The sequence below is a fragment of the Lynx canadensis genome, chromosome F1 (assembly GCF_007474595.2).
Source record: "Lynx canadensis isolate LIC74 chromosome F1, mLynCan4.pri.v2, whole genome shotgun sequence".
NCBI classification, from domain to species: domain Eukaryota; kingdom Metazoa; phylum Chordata; class Mammalia; order Carnivora; family Felidae; genus Lynx; species Lynx canadensis.
Genome location: NC_044319.2, coordinates 24980843 through 24993991, shown reverse-complemented (window position 1 = coordinate 24993991; position 13149 = coordinate 24980843).

Below are 13149 nucleotides of genomic sequence, written 5' to 3'. Positions count from 1 at the left end.
TTTAAACAGAAAACATTTACTTATGTTAACTTTAGGAGTACATTATTTTGAAAAGCAACTATGAAGATCATGTTGAGAAACTTCTTTCCATGCTATTTTTGTTTTCTACACATTATTTTAGTAATACGGGCTATATCCTCCCATGAGATCTACAGGGCGGATATGAGATAAGCCAGAGATGAGTTAACTTGTTTTGGCTTGAATAAGGAAATGTGGCTGCTCCAGATGCTTCCATGCTCCAAGCACATCAGATCTAGTAGGCAATAGAAACTGGGCTAAGACTCAAAGAGGGAGGCAGTTTTAGCTAATAACAAAGTCTACTCCTTCAGTGTTTCCCTAGACAAAGATTTTTTTTTTAAAGAAAAATATTATTACAGCGTAGTTCTAGATTAGCTCTTCGTAAACAACCTTCAACAAAGGATGAGCCTAGAGTCTTGACTTTTTTTTTTAATATAGAAAAGTTATTTTTACTCTTCAATATGTCTCAGGGACTGCTTTCCCTACCTCTGTTCATGGCTTCACCATCCATTGAAATGACCAAGCTAGAAACTGCAGATTTATTCTGCATAGCTCCTTCTTCCTCACCCTCACATGTCAATGGTTTTCCAAGTCCTGCTCATTTTATTTTCTAAGTATACATATCTCTATTGCCTCTTCCAAAGGTCTAGCTTCTGTATGACAGTCTTCTAGATGGTTTTCCTGCCTCCAGTTTCATCTTTTCCTAGGCGTTTTTCCTCCCTAATCTGGTAAAGTTATTAACCTAAAATTCACTAAAGGCTCACCCTTGCCTACAGATGAGAATACAACCTCCTTAGTAAGATATTCATGCCCAATCTTTATAATCAACTATTTTCTTCTATTTCCTTGAAACCATCTATGCTAACTGCAAGTTCTTTCTTGCCATTCCCCAAACATCTCCAACATCTTAAGCTCTTTTATGTTTCACTGTCCTTGCCCATGATGTTCCCTTGGCTTGCAGAGTTCTTCCTCTGTATTCATCACATGGCCAACTCCTAGACTTCTCTCAAATCCCAGCACAAATGTGGCCTCCCTACCAAGGATTTCTTGACTTTCCTATTTAATTAATCACTCTCATTTCACACCCATGGCAGAAACTCCTCCTTATCAGCGAATAACCTCATTATGCCCCACATTTTGCATCTCCTTACTAATGAGGTAGGGCCACATGTCTTCTTCAGGTCAAAGAGCTATGAGTACAAGTGAGAGGTGCCACTTCTTTTCCAAAACACTTAAGAGTTGGTGCGTGACCTTCCAACTTTCTTTTCTCCCCTGGGAAACCATGGAGGAATTTTGACTAGATGACAGAACCACAAGATAGAAATGGCCCAAACACACCACACTGGGGGAGCTGCTCTGGAAAGTCCTCTGAAACTGCATTAGAATTCATATAAGCAAGAAATAAACTTTTATTGGTTAAGTCACTGAGATTTGGTGCTTATTCATTACTACAGTTCATTACCTCACCTATCTTGACTAATTCAACATTCTGCCTATCTCTATTTAGCCTTTCATTATGCTAAATTACAATAATGTGTTAATTATTTTTCTCCTATACTATGAGCCCTCAAGGTCAGACCCAATGCCTTATTTTTGCATCTAACGTAGTGTAACAACCCAAACTGAGCTTGTTGAAAATTAAATTCAGTATCATCAAACTTTATCCCCAGATTTGTTCTTCAGTATTTCCTATCTCAGTAAATGACATCACCATTAACACAGTCACTCAATTCAGGATCTGGAATTACCTTTCTTTATTTTCTTTATTTTATTTTATTTTCATGTTTATTTATTTATTTTGAGAGGAGGAGGGGCAGAGGAAGGGGGAGTGAGAATCCCAAGCAGGCTCCTGCAGAGAGTAATTTGGGGCTCTGTCCCACGAACCATGAGATCATGACCTGAGCTGAAATCAAGAGTCAGATGCTCAACTGACTGAGCCACCCAGACGCCCCTGGAATTACCTTTCTTATGTCTTCTTAATCATCTTAAGTCAAGAATACCTAGGAGATACTTATTCTACGTTCTAAATATGCCTTGAGTTTGCCAAGTTTCTCCATCCCCTTATCCATCATCATCTATCTCTTGTTGGGATGGTAGCCACCAGCTTCCTAAATGGCCCCCTTCTATTGCTCCTTTGCGATTCATTTTTCATCTGCAATAAAAGAAGCATGTTTTAAAATTTGCAAATATGATCATATTACTTCCATGCTTAAATAAGACCAGATACATATGAGAAATGTATTTTGGTTGTCTGAATGACCAAACACATACGTTCATACATACATACATATATATGTTATATATATAAAACATACATATATATTTCTAATAAATTGCCATATTATACCTCCCCTTGGATTTCAAGTGTGTTCGGGGAATAGCCCTGTCTTGCCTGTTTCTAGCTGCTGACACACAACAGGCAGTACAAACTATTTGTTGAATAAACAAATGAATGAATGAATACTTGGAAACCAGCAGGTGCTCAACAGGTGTTTCTTGAATAGATAAATAGCCAACAGCTAGCTCATATATATTTAAGCAAATATGAATTTCAGTACATTCTGAAATGTTTTATCAATGCATATTTTAACTTTCAGTGCTCTTTCTCTTCTTTTATGTCAGCCCACAGCCCTTGAAACCTTTAAAATTCTAATCTGGCTCATTTATTCACTCTTTTATTGGGAAAGGAGGTTCTTTGCATATTAATCTTATGCATTTATGCATCTGAGTTACACAATATCACTTAAAATTTTGTGTTATTTTGTAAATGTGCTTCAATAATTTTAACATTTATATACTCTGTCTTCTTGACTGAGTTATAAAATCACTTAAAAGTGAAACTATGTGGGTGCCTAGGTGGCTCAGTCAGTTAAGAATCTGACTTCGACTCGGTATGATCTACAGTTCATGAGTTCAAGGCTGGCACCTGGCTCTCTGCTATCAGCACAGAGCCTGCTTCGGATCCTTGGTCCCCCTGCTCCCTCTACCCTTCCCCTGCTCGTACGTGTTCTCTCTCAAAAATAAATAAACATCAAAAAAAAAAAAAAAAAGAAAGAAAGAACTATGAGTGGTGTTTTGAAACTCTTGCCTCCCCTCACAACAACCTTACCCTTCTGGTGCCTAGCCTTCTGCCTGAGCAGATCACTTAGTTTTGTAATAGTAATTGAAGGATTGGCAAGAGGTAGCCTACAAGAGTGAAAGATGGTTGGGAGAAATGCTCAGCAGGCAGATAACTGGAATGGATTCCTGGCTTTGCCTAAAGGTAGAAATGAACTTTGGGGCTGGCGTCTAGGGCTTGGGTCAGAGGTACAAGGTACTTGGTGTTCATCGTTTTCGTTTTGTTGGGCTCCATCCCAGCATGCATTTTTCCCAACAATTCAGTCAGTTGTGTTTGATGACCCCACGTTATGTGTAAGACACCCTAAAATCAATACATGGAAAATAAAATTGTTTCTCTGAGGTCCTTTTGAATATATTGAAATCTTACAAAAACCTAAAGTAAACTGCATTTATTCATTACAAATTAGTTAATGTTAAGATCTAACTTATCTACTTTTTTCTTACACCCTTCCATCTCTCATTAGTATTAATATTTAAACAAAACAAAACAAAAAATCTTAGTGATCTGGAATCAGGTGATGGGAATATTAAAGACCCATCTCATATGAATGAAATCAGACACAAGTGAATTTATTCTTTGTGTCACTGGCCATTGCCTTGATCCGCCTGTGCTAAGAAGGGCTCTTTCCTAGGCTGTTCTGGCATAGCAGTGGGAAACACATCCTATTCTATTCTATTCTATTCTATTCTATTCTATTCTATTCTATTCTATTCTATTCTAGCTCCAGTGCTGCTATGTAATTATATATCACAGATGAGGGGATAAGACTGATCAGGAGGGATGCCTGATGACAATGACTCTTTCATGCATTCAACTGACATTGATATGATGTTTTTATAATGAGCTATCCAAGAAGGAAGTTCCAGAATAAGAAATACTCCAGTATTTGAAAATAATGTAAAGCTGTCCTGTTAATTAAAATGCTCCTGTACACAAAATGAGGGAAAAGTATTATAATTCTCAGTTGTTACACCTTACTTTCATGAAAATGTTCAGATGTTATACATTTTGAGTGAAGAAAATCCATTCTTATAATTACTGAAATTAAAATTTAAATAAAATCACAAAGTTTTGGAGCTGGAACATATCTTACAGCTATAGGTAGATACGATTTTGGCATCTTGTTGTTGTGACTACTTGAATTTTTCTGGGTTACTAAGTTGTTACTTTTACTGGTATACTTTAGACATCAGTGAATAGTATATTGTGACAAATTTAGGCATATTAAGATATAATTTATTCCTATTTTTAGGTACCATAACTGATGAAGGAAAAGTAGGCTCATCTTCAGTACCCACACAGAGTCACGATTTCTAAGATAGCAGGTTCACTTTGTGTCTACTGAAACAAAGTAAAGGTAGTATTTAACAATGGTATTAGTCAGGTCAGCTGCCTTAACACATACCATAGACTGAGTGGCTCAAACAACAGAAATTTATTTTCTCACAGTTTCAGAGGCTCAGAAGTCCAAGATCAGGGTGTTGGCCAAGCTTGCAGACAGCCACCTTCTTGATGTGTCCTCACAGGGGAAAGAGAGAGAGAGAGAGCGAACCCATGTGTCAGTGAGTGAGCACTTGCTCTCTGGTATCTCTTGTTTTTAAAATTTTTTTTTTTAATATTTACTTATTTTTGAGACAGAGAGAGAGAGAGGGAGAGCAGGGGAGGGGCAGAGAGAGAGGGAGACACAGAATCCGAAGCAGGCTACAGGCTCTTAGCTGGCAGCACAGAGCCTGATGCAGGGATCAAACTCATGAATAGTGAGATCATGACCTGAGCTTGAGTCAGACACTTAACCAGGGCCTTAACCAGGGCCTCCCAGGTGCCCCTGTCTCGTGTCTCTTCTTACAAGGGTACTAATCTCATCAGACCAGGGCCCCACCCTCATGACTTCATCTAAACCTAATTATTCCCTAAAGCCCTATCTCCAAATACCATCATATTGGGAGTTGAGGCGTTAACATATGAATTTTGGGGTCCACATTCAGCCCATAACAATTATTTAAAGGCTTTTTTTTTTTTTTTCCCTTGAGCACTTCTGGCTATTGCCATGGTGCCAGTTTCTGGAGTGTATTATTTTTTACATTCTGCTGGGTTTTTATTTCTCAGACTTTAACAGTTTGCTTTGACCTTCATTTTGTGACATACTGAGAAGAATTCTTTGGAAGTGATTATTTTCTTTTGCTGCTTAAGAAGCCATATGGAGTATTTTTGACTTACTTGCCTTACGTACTGATTATATTGTATTACTGCTTTATAGCCTGTAGTATTTTCTTTGCTAAAACTGCAGTGATGTCATAGAGGTCCTTTCTATTCAGACTGTACTTTCCACAGTTCGTTCCAGAATAAGTGACCAGTGCTTCCATTAGCACAAACGTTCACATGCTATTAAAAACAAAACAAGGGTGACTTATGCCTAAAAGCTTCTACTGACATGCATGCAATAGATATGCAGAAGACCATCTAGATCTTTGAAAGCAAATGTCATTCTTGTATTCAGTTAAGACTCTGATGTCAAATTACTTCCTGGAATGACTTTTCTGTAAAATCCGTTTGAGTCAGTATTAATTCTTGCTTTGGAAAATCCTGTCCTGCGTGGTTAACAAATGGGGATAGTGAACACACCCTAAAGATCAAAGGTGAAAGTTAGTAGAAAACTATTATTACTTCAGTCAAATGTGATTGGAGAAAGGACTAAAAGTCCTATACCTAAAATTGTGGTGCACTAATACTTAAAAGCAAGTGAAGGACTCCAATTACCATATAATTCACTGGGCAGTTGAAGAAATGTGATGTGTGGGAAGAGGATTGTCTGGCTTTGCTGTAATTAAGCTGAGTGGGTTATTAGGTGACCCTGTCTGTGGACTTGGATGAAAATGGACCCTTTTCCCCTTCATGTGGAACTAACACTTACTAAGCCTTGTCACTACAGCATATTTATGAAGTCCTTGAGTGGTTTAACATTAACATTTAACTTCTAAACTTTAATAATTCAGGTTGCAACCATGGAAAAAATAACCTGTGTGCATAACTTGAGGCAAATTGAACTTTCCTTCCCCTAAGCTGATCTTAGCTGTAATAGTCATTGTTTTGGGGGATGTAATTCAAACTAAAAATATGTGTATTAAAAAAAATTTTTTTTACCATTTTTATTTATTTTTGAGAGACAGAGACCAAGCGTGAGCAGGAGAGGGGTTCTTTAAAGACCATGAGTCTTTGAAGACAAAGACTCTGTAGCCAGACTATGCATGTTTGAATCTCAGCTCTGTCACTTACTAGCTGTGTGATCTTCAGCAAGTTCCTGAACCATTCCTATAAAATGGCATGATAGTAAAAATACCTACTTATAAAGTCATTGCAAGGATTAAATGGGGTTAATATACTTAAATGAATTGCTTAAAATGTCATTGCTACCTAGAAAACTCCAAATAAGCTGCTATTATTATGCACAGTGGTTAGATGCATTGGCTCTAGTTTCAGACATCCAGAGCTTAAATCCAGACTCCACCACCAGCTGAATGACCTTGGGCAAGTTACTTAGTATCACAGTGCCTTAATTTCTTCATCTGAAAATGGGGCTAATAATAGACATGAGAACTGATTGAAATAATAGACGCAAAATGATTAGAAATGTCCCTGGCACATAGTAAGTGCTGAGAAAAATTAGCAATGGATATAATAATCACATTAGGGAGACCAAATTATATTCATGTCTCCGAAATACCAACTGAGATATGATATCAAATGAAAATGCTATATCCTGTTTCACCAGCCTCGAGAACAATTTAAAGTCACATATTTTTAGTAGTAATGACTCCAAACATCTATCTGGCTTATTATGAAAATTCTTTCCTTTTCTAGGTCCCTATGTCATGGTAAATGCAGGAACCCAGGAGTTGTTACTCAGCCTCTAGGAGTCAGTTCTGATGACTCCTCCCTGCTATTGAAAGGCCACTGTCTCTCCTGCAGTATAACCTCAGTGTACTGGGTCAGAGAGGTTCTGGTGCCAGCCCAACCTTTCAGTTTGCTCAAACCACAAAGTCCTTTTTCTCACCTTCCTAATGTCCAGCTAGGGGCAGACTCCATGATCCAAGCAAGACCATCACAATAATTAACAGTATATTTCCTAAGGTCCCAGTTAATTCAATTTTAAATAATGGTATAATAACAAAGATAACTAGAAAATGTCCAAATGTTTGGAAATTAAGCAACACACTTTTAATAACCTATGGACCAAAGTAGACTTTGGACAGAAATCAGGAAATATTTTGAATTGAATAATACAATGATGGTGTGGCACATCAAACTCATGGAATGTAGCTGAAAGTGGTGTTTAGAGGAAATTTATGTCCTTAAACACACGTATAAGGGGGGAAATGGCTGAAATTAATTATCTAACGATTTCAGTCAGAAATTAGAAGCTGAGGGGCACCTGGGTGGCGATCAGTCAATTAAGCGTCTGACTGCTTGGTTTTGGCTCAGTGTTGGCCCTATCTCACGGTTCATGATTTAGCTCCACATCGCGTCGGGCCTGGGCTGACAGTGCTGAGCCAGCTTGGAATCCTCTCTCTCCCCCTCTCTCTCTCTCTGCTCCTCCCCTGCTTGTGTTCTCTCTCTCTCTCTCTCAAAATAAATAAACTTTAAAAAGTTAAAAAATAAGATATCAAACAAGATATCAAACTCAAAGTTGAAGGAAGGAGATAATAAAGAAGAAATGAGTAACATGGTAAACAAACAATAAAGAAAAATTAAAAAACCAAAAGCTGGTAATTTATAATAATTAAACTGACAAATCTAGTAAGTTAAAGGAGAGAACATACCAATTTTAGGAATAAAGTTCCTGCCATCATTAAAAAGAGAATAAGAGGCTATTATGAATAACTTTATGCCAATAAATTTGAAATGTAGATGAGATTGACAAATTCCTTGAAAAATACAAGTTACTAAAACTGACTATAGAAGAAATAGAAAATTTAAATATTTATTTATTATTTATTTATTTACCTATCTATTTATTTATTTATTTTAAATTCCTTTGAGCTGTCAGCCCGAAGTCTGCTATAGGGCTTGAACCCACAAACCATGAGATCATGGCCTGAGCTGAAGTTGGATGCTCAATCGGCTAAGCCATTCAGACGCCCCAATTCTATATTTATTTTTAAAATAATCCACTATTAAAATGTCTTCTCCTCTTTACCCCCCCACCAAAAAACAAAAACAAAAACAAACAAAACCAGAAACAGATGGCTTCACTGGTGAATGGTTTCAAGCATTTAAAGATGAAATAACACTTAAAATAATTCTTCTAGAGTAAAAAAATAGGGATACTTCCCATCTTGTTTTGTAAAGCCAGCATAATCTTGGTACTAAATCCTGACAGGGATGTAAGAAAAGGGGGAGGGGGGGATATAAGAGGGCAATTTCTCTCATTAATATAGATTTTAAAATCCTAAATATAACATTAGAAATTAAGTTCAGTGTAAGGTGAAAAAAATAATAGCATAACCAAACTGGGTTTATTTCAGGAATACAAGGTTGGTTTAGCATTTAATAATAAATGAATGTAATTCAGCACATTAACAAACATAGTAATATATGGTTTGGATAATAGAAAAGTCATGAGCATTTCAGTAGATGCAGAAAAATCATGACCAATTCCAACATTTATTCATAATTTAAAAGATAAAATCTCTCATCAAACTAGTAATATAATAGAAATTCCTTAATCTGATAAACAGTAAATATAGAAAATGTACAACAGATATTATACTTGTGAAATGTTGAAAACTTTCCCCCTGAGATCAGGAATAGATGAAGATGTCCACTTTCACCATTTCTGTTCAACGTTATACTAGATGTTCTAATCAGTGCAAGTAGAGAAGTAAAAGAACTAAAAGGTATTAAAAAGGAAAATAAGAAATAAACCTGTCAGTATACATAGATGACTTAATTGTGCAGATAGAAAATTTTTAAATGATTTACAAACTATTGGAAATAAAGTGAATTTCACAAGGTTGGTCAATTGCTGGATATAAGGCCAATATAAGAAAATCAATTCTCTTTTTATATTCTAGGAATAAACAATAGGATAAAAAAAAGCAAATACCTAGAAAAATATTTAATTAAAAATGTACCAGTTTCTAGGGGCGCCTGGGTGGCGCAGTCGGTTGGGCGTCCGCTTCAGCCAGTCACGATCTCGCGGCTCGTGAGTTCGAGCCCTGCGTCAGGCTCTGGGCTGATGGCTCAGAGCCTGGAGCCTGTTTCCGATTCTGTGTCCCCTCTCTCTCTGCCCCCCCCGTTCATGCTCTGTCCTCTCTGTCCCAAAAATAAATAAACGTTGAAAAAAAAATTTAAAAAAAAAAAAAATGTACCAGTTTCTATACAGAAAATAATAAAGAGTACCAAGATAATCTAAAGAAGACCTAAGAAATGGAGAGATACACCTAAATATCTACACCTATATTTGTATTATGCATAGATATTAAGACATGGAAGATTCAATGCTGTATAGACGCCATTCTTCCCAAATTAATATATAGGTTGAATGGAATCATAAACAAAATTCAGGTAGATTTTTTTTTAGTAGAAATTGATACAAGCCAGGGAGAGGGAGAGAGAGAATCTTAAGCAGCCTCCATGCTCAGCGCAGAACCCCACTGGGCACTTGACCCCCACTACCCTGGAATCATGACCTGAGCTGAAATCAAGAGTCCGACACTCAATCAACTGAGCACCCAGGAGCCCTGCCAATTCTAAAATTAGATGGAAATGCAAAGGGCCAAGAATAATCACCATGGTCTTTAAGAAGAAAAAAAGGGGGTTGGAGAACTTACCCTACTGGATATCAAAACTTATTATTAAGCTACAATAAAACAAAATACAGATGTTTGAAACAGACTACTTGAGTGTTTGGTGACAAAGTTCATAGTGCAGCCTAGTGGAGGAAAGAATAGTCTCATCAATAATGGTGATTTAGTGATAGGGTTGCCATATGGAAAAAATATATTTTGATTTCTACCTCATACTGTAAACAAAAATCAATGCTAGGTGGATTAAAGATTGATTTTAATTTTTTAAAAGTTTTTATTATTTATTTATTTATTTATTTATTTATTTATTTATTTATTTAGAGAGAGTGGGATAGGGGCAAAGAGAGGGAGAGAGAATCCAAGCAGGCTCCACGCTGTCAGTATAGAACCCAACATGGGGCTCGATCCCACAAACTGTGAAATCATGACCTGAGCTGAAATCAAGAGTTGGATGCCTAACCAACTAAGCCACCCAGACACCCCTTAATGATTTAAATGTCAAAGATAAGACAAAATTTCCAGATCACAGCACAGGAGGACATGCTAATATCCTTAACAATTTTAAACAAATAGAAATAGCACTAGTCTTCAAGTTCAAAACTAGATTACATTTAAATTAGGAATTTCTTTCATCAAAGGACACCCTTAAATGAAATGGTATAATATCTGTGACTTTTGCTTCAGAATAATTAAGTGGTGATGGGAAGGGGCGAGGCGGGGTAGAAATATGAGAGCATAGCTGAAACAAGATTGGTTGTATATCTTGTTTTTGAAACTGGGGTTTTATTGCATACTTCTTCCACTTTTATTTATGTTTGAATTTCCCCATAAATAAAAGTTTAAAAACAAGAGACACTATTAAAAAGGGAAAAGACAAACCAGAGTGAAAGAAGTTATTTACAATACATAGAACCAGGAAAGGGGCGTATGTATAAAATGTATAAAGATACCTACACAAGGGGTTGCCTGGGTGGTTCAGTGGTTGAGCATCTGACTTCGGCCAGGTCATGATCTCACACCTCATGGGTTCGAGCCCCGCATTAGTCTCTCTGCTGTCACCACAAGCCAACTTCAAATCCTCTGTCTCCCTCTCTCTCTACCCTTCCCCTTCTCACACACTCTCTCTCTCTAACATAAATAAACATTAAAAAAAAAAAAAGAATACCTACACATGATTAAGGAAAAGACATTCAACTCAATAGAAAAATGAACAAAAACAAGTGAGAAGGCACAAAAGAGGATTTTAACCCAAATGGTTAAAAAAAAAAGGAAAATGATGTCAGTCTAATTAGTAATTAAAGAATTAGAAATTAAAGCCACAATTCAATACTCACATTCAATGACATAAGTAATTTATCATTTGTTTATATATTATAATATACACACATGTAATACACACACACACACACACACACACACCAACCACACACACACACACATACATCTGGAGTGAGAGGCCCTCGAGTTCAGCACCAGTACCATAATGATGTTAACCTAGAATGGTGAAGATTAAACATTGACAATACCAAGTGTTGGTGAGCAGGTGGTGTAACCAAAACTGTCATACACAGTTGGTAGGTGAGAATTTTGGTACAACTAATTTGGAAAAGAGTTTAGGAATATCTACCAAATTTGAATATGCCTATCCCTATAACTCAGCAATTCCATTCCTAGCTAGATACCCTTAAACGTGTGTGTGTGTGTGTGTGTGTGTGTGTGTGTGTGTATCTCCAAAGGACAAGTAAGAATTTCAGTAGTAACAAGTAATATTATTCATAATAGCTGGAGACTGGAAATGACTGAAGTGTCAACAAACAATAGAATGAATAAACAATCATAGTTTTATTGTTATAGAACACCACGCAATAAAGAAAAATAATGAACTATTGCTACATACATCAATATAGATGCATATAAAAAACACAATATTGGTCAAAAGAAGCCACCCATATTAAAAAAAACTGTGTGATTTTACTTAAATAACCTTCAAAAATGAGCAAAACTGATCTAATATTACTGTGGAGGACAGAAGAATAGATATCACATATGGGACTTGTGGGTTAGGGCAGGATGATTGTCGAGGGACAGCATGGGGCTTTTGGATTAGTACAATATTCTGTTTCTGGACCTGGGTAGTGATTACAGAAGTGTTTGTTTGCACTTTGTGATATGAGCTATTGAACTGTACCCTTTGAATTTCTGGGGTTTTTTGATATGTAGATGGTACTTCAATAAGGATGTCTATTAAAACAGGAGAATGAGGGGCGCCTGGGTGGCTTGGTCGGTTAAGCGTCCGACTTCGGCTCAGGTCATGATCTCATGGCCCGTGAGTTCGAGCCCTGCGTCGGGCTCTGTGCTGACTGCTCAGAGCCTGCAGCCTGTTTCAGATTCTGTGTCTCCCTCTCTCTCTGCCCCTCTCCTGTTCATGCTCTGTCTCTCTCTGTCTCAAAAATGAATAAACATTGAAAAAAAATTAAAAAAAAAACAAAACAGGAGAATGAGAGGGAATTCTGATAGATGAAAAAGTCACTTCAGTGTAGCAGAATTGTGAGTGATTTTTTTACAAAAATCTTGCTTTTAATTTGGTTGTTACAATAAATAAAATTTGGGTGGGAGGAAAAGTAATGTAGCCTTTGTTCAAATGCAAACTGGAGATGGGAGACCCTTGAGTTCTGGGCCAAGACCACAATCATTTCAGCCAGAAAAATTTTAGAGCTGCTATCAGAACAGCCTCCCAAAGAATCTTGCTCAAAAAGCTGTGAACTTCTAATTTTGAACAATATAGTTTCCAGGTACATCCTCCAAATAAAACCCCACAAACCTACTGCAATATATCTGAGTAGTTGAATAAGGAATGAACTATTAGACAATTAAATGTTGAAAGAAAACTACTAATAATAACTTTGGTTTTGAAAGAACCTCTCTTTCTTCTTTTTTTAGAGTTGAATTTTTAAAATTGAGGTATAATTGGGGCACCTGGGTGGCTCAGTCGGTTAAGCATCCAACTTTGGCTCAGGTCATGGTCTCACCGTTCATGGGTTTGAGCCCTGCGTTGGGCTCTGTGCTGACAGCTCCGGAACCTGAAGTCTGCTTTGGATTCTGTCTCCCTCTCTCTCTGCCCCTCCCCTGATCGCACTCTGTCTCTCTCTCTCTCTCTCTCTCTCTCTCTCTCTCAAAAATAAACAAACATTAAAAAGATTTTAA